Raw genomic sequence first — 5380 nt, 5'->3', positions numbered from 1 at the left:
TCATAGAAATGCTATCCCACTTCCACTTAAGAATGGACAACGATTGCATCAAACCAGACGGTTTCTGATGTTCAATCTTTGACTTCTGACAAGTCAAACACGAATGCACAAATTCCGCAATATCCTTCTTCATATCGCGCCACCAAAATAACTTTCTCAAGTCTTGATACATCTTAGTAGCACCAGGATAATTACTCAACCACTTTGATGCCCTTCATCCCAAAAATTCTCCTTTTCAAATCCGAAACATCAGGAATACAAATTCAATCACGACATCTCATGACACCGTTCTCATCAATCCGAAAATTATCACCTTATCCTCGATCAATCAATGTCATCTTGTCAACCAATTTCAAATCTGATTTCTGACCTTCTCTAATCTCATCAAGAATACCACAAGTAAGCTTCAACATACCAAACTCAAATCTCAAAATTATTCCAACAATTCCAATTCTTGAATCATCAACATAGACATATGCAATTATTTCCTACTCAATTCATTTGCTACAAAGTTCGCTTTTCCCGGATGGTTATTCAAACCAAAATCATAGTCCTTCAAGAATTACAACCATATTCTTTTCCTCATTATCAACTCATTCTGATCAAACAACTACTTCAAACTCTTGTGTTCACTATATACCTCGAATCTCGATCCAACAAGTAGTGCCCTCAAAGTTTCAAAACAAAAACAACGGCGGCCAACACTAAATCTTGCGTCAGATAATTCCTCTCATGAATCTTAAGTTGCCTTGAATCATAAGCTACAACTTGTCCTTTTTGCTTCAACACAAAGCCTTGCAAAACCTTCCTTCTTCTTAACCAACAAAAACAGATGCACCTCTAGACGACACACTCGAACGAATCAACCTCTCCTCAAACAAATCTTCAAGTTGACTCTTCAACTCTTTCAACATCATAAGCAGACATCCTATATGGAGCCCTCGATACAAGACTAGTTCCAAGAACTAAATCGATCGAAAACTCAACTTTTCTTTCTGACGGTAAATCACTTACATCTTCAGGAAACACTTATGCAAATGCGCCAACTATCGATAATCCCCCAATCGTTATTTCCTCATGAACATCCAAAGTTGCAAACAACCTAAACAACATCGCACCATCTTGCACAGACTTATTCACTTCCAATATTATCAAGATGGTAAGACAAGTCTATCTCATTCCAATACGATTCCGTCTACTATCAACAAGAGATTAAGGGTGATCAGTTCCTCAATTTGTCAATAGATAGCCGACAACCATAATGGTAGCGTAAACCATCGTTACTTAACTGCAATAGAATCCTTTACGTCACCAAAAATACCATACTTCATTAACTCCTAAAATCATCTGAACATGCTAACACACACCTTGTGATAACATTAGAACATAATTCCTTTACACCACTATCAACACTTTTTATTCTTGGAATCATACTCGTCCCTTCACATTTCTAACTCCGACTTGAACGTTCCAACAACTTCGACAACTTTTCCAATCTCTTGCCAAGGATCCCTTGAAAAGGTCTACCGTAATCCGTCGCTTAATCATTATTCTTAAGTCAACATCCTACGCAACGGTTACTTAAATTGATAACTTCACAGTCCACTAATAATGCTGAATATGGCAACTTCCTAAATTCCATCTTATAACAATTATCCTTATTCCAAGATGATCCGACTTGTTAAACAAACAAAATTTTAAATCCATGTTACCTTCGAATTCGGAACCAACAAACTTCTACATTGATTGTTTTGTCTCCTTAAGCAATATATTACACCAATAACTTACAACTGAAACATATCCGAGAAGCACAGCTTCTCCCCTACTTCGCTTAAACTAACCCTGCAACAAAACGAACAAGTACCAACAGTGTTTCACACACATGTCGCGTACTAAGGAATAAAACACTGACAGCATTCAACTATCACACAACTCAACTGACTCGACAACTTGGCCGGACGGACCGACCTGCTCTGATACCACTAATGTAACACCCCAAATTCTACCCAAAAATATCATGCGAGAAATCAGAGTATTTTAAAAACTATCAACAAGCATTTGGGATATCACATTTACTTCCTATAAACAACTCATAAACAGATACATAGCACTTTAATCTCAGAGAAGCACAAAACAACTTATAACATCTCTTAGACAAACCAACTTCATTTTAATATGCAGCGGAATCATAACATTCGAATTTATAAACAAATCATCTTATTTAATCGGAAACAACTTCAAACATCATAGTACTTCTCATTATCCAATTTGGAACTCAACAACTAAAACATGAACAACATAGAAACAACAATATAGACAACCCCCGAGTGCTACGTATCAGAGCGACACACCAACCAGACACGATGAATCTACAAACTTCCACAGTTATACTTGAGTACCTGCCCATTTCCCATGGTAGGGGAAACATCAGCAGAAGGGGTGAGATATCAAACATTATAAAGGAAAGTATGATAATACATATAGCAAAGATAAAATCATACACAATTCACCACTTCTCAATATAAGCAATTTGCATCACAATAATAATGTTAACTATCAACTATAACAATGTATTCAAGTTTACAAGTATGTCATTCAAGCACATAATAACATATACTTCATAATCACAACGTAAATTAATACAACTATCAACAATGGCAAAACATGGTTCATATATTCCACATATATACATATATCATTAATACATATATATATATATATATATATATATATATATATATATATATATATATATATATATATATATATATATATATATATATATATATATATATATATATATATATATATATTTGCATTCGCATCATATACGTTTCATTTACATATATCACCAAAATCATGTATCAAACATCACCAAATTTAATTATCACATCTCATGCACACATAACAATCACCTAATCACATAATTACATATATTCAAACATCACATAACTCCAATGTAACTCAATGCAAGACATGTGACTCTATGCATGTGGTACCCAATATGGACCCAAAGTTCCACCGCTTCCGATTCATATAGAATCTAGCCACGCTTCAGATCCGGACAAGACCAAAGCCACCAAATGTAAACATATAGTTTACCGCTTTCCGATTCACTCTAGAATCCAAGCCACGCTTGTGTTTCAAAGCAATTCCACCTATGTTTCAAGGCACACTATGATATGAATGTATGTACAATCTCACAAATATATGCAATTAAGATCATCTCTACCATCTTAACTTTCCACATATTACAATAATTCAACTCTATGAATTATCCACCAATTGTACACAACATTCACAACACACACACATCATTCACATATGAGAGGCCAATTAATCAATTACGATTCACACAATCCAATTAACACTAGTAATCATACTATCTCATGTTAATTCTCATTTTTGTCAATTATACATGAACACACATTTTCAACATCAAGCAATTAGTCATTAGAATTAATGCTAACCAACTAACCATAAAGAATCAATATCAAAACAATATCATTGGCATGACAATATATATTTCTCAACATACATATTCAAGCCAAAACACAATTACAAACAATTTCTCAAAATACCGTAATTTATCGATAAACCGAATAATTGGTCCAAGTCCAAGTATATTCCAATCACATAGATTTATTGGAATCAATTCAACTAATAATTTAACTATCCAATTAATAATTAAACTATATTAATTTCAATTCAACTATTATATTTCTATTCCATTATTTTTCAATTCTATAACAAAACCCATTATTTCACTATCAATGGTTTACTCACAACAAACATAACAATCTAATACACATAGATTATCAATTGCACACAACTTATCACATTTATATCATCACTTTCCAACAAATCATCAAATACCCAAAATTGCAACATAGAAGAACATGGATATCAAAGTATAGAATTAAACCCACTATAACATACTATCATACAACCCTTTAGCATGAAAGAACCCCACCCTTACCTTGGCAAATATGAACTCTTTCACCATAGCTCTAAGCTTTTCTCCAAAATAAATCCTTCAAACATAATTTGGAGACACACCTAAAAACCAGTTCGGAAATCAGCTTATCAGACGAACTTAAAATCCTCAAAATCAAAATCGCTCCGGTCAGAACTTACCTCTATGAGTCAGGAACGTTTTGTCAAAACCACGCGACGATCCAACGGTTGGATTGAGAGATACATCCGTTTTGCTAAGGTGACTCAATGCTGAAACTTGCTGCGAAAATGAAGTTTCTTCTAGCTTTTCTCTTCCACCATTGTTCTCTTCCCTTTTGCCTCTTTTCTCTTCTTCCTATTTTTTCCCCCAAATGAAAATAGTAACCTCTAAAACCCTAACCTTCTCTTACTATCTCACTTATGTCAATTGGGCTTAACCCACCAATCCATCCATTATGTTTCTATCACTTAGGCCCATTTAGTTATATCTCTCTAATAACTCAATTGAATCAAATACAAACACTCACATAATTAAATACTTAAATAATTATTATATCACATAATAACTAAATAAATAAGTAATTATTAAAAACACCAAATAATATAATTACTAATATAATTAATAAAAATATTAATAAAAATCGGGATGTTACATATACTATATAACTGCAAAATTTGTGTTGTTGATGCATCAGATCTTTGTAATCGGTTCCATACATCTCGTCGATGACATGCTGAAACAAATAAAGAAGTGATTGGTTGGACTAAATTGAAAGATTTGTTTATTTTATGATTTCGAAGAAATGAAGTGCCAATATTATTCTCGACGAGATTAAATGAGATATTTGTGTCTTTCATATATTTATAAATGTTGTTTGTTTTCCAGTCTTTGATAGAAGACTATATAATTAAGTTGTGTGGTTTTATACATTTAAGCCATGAAAAGTTCTTATTACGAAAAATTGTGAGTCCTACTCTTCTTTATCTTGAGTTTTTATGAAGTTATTCGATCACTATTTCTTTTAATTGTAAGTATGCGTTGTGTCATTAACTATGATATCTGCCTGTAACTTAGTTACTCTCAATTTCCCTTCAGAATGAGATACTCAGATGAATCAGCGGTCAGTGGTGGTGGACTATCTGAATGAGATTCTTCTAATCAAATATTTTTAGCTTTGAAGCATAAGGATGGCGGAAAAGTAATTTGGTAAATAAATTTGGTATAGATTTCAATTTTCAATAAGAAATGATTTTTAGTTTCTTTATGATGAAGCTGGAAATTTGATGCAGGAAAAGTAATTCTAGATAATGTTGATTTTGATATCTAATTTTTCTTGATGTTTGTATGTTCTTATATTCAATTCAAATCAATGGTGGATAAAGAGTAAGCTTTTTTATATTAGTAACCTGATTTATCAGACAG

The sequence above is a fragment of the Vicia villosa genome, unplaced genomic scaffold (assembly GCF_029867415.1).
Source record: "Vicia villosa cultivar HV-30 ecotype Madison, WI unplaced genomic scaffold, Vvil1.0 ctg.000938F_1_1, whole genome shotgun sequence".
Taxonomy (NCBI): Eukaryota; Viridiplantae; Streptophyta; class Magnoliopsida; order Fabales; family Fabaceae; genus Vicia; species Vicia villosa.
Note: the sequence above shows the minus strand (reverse complement) of the source record.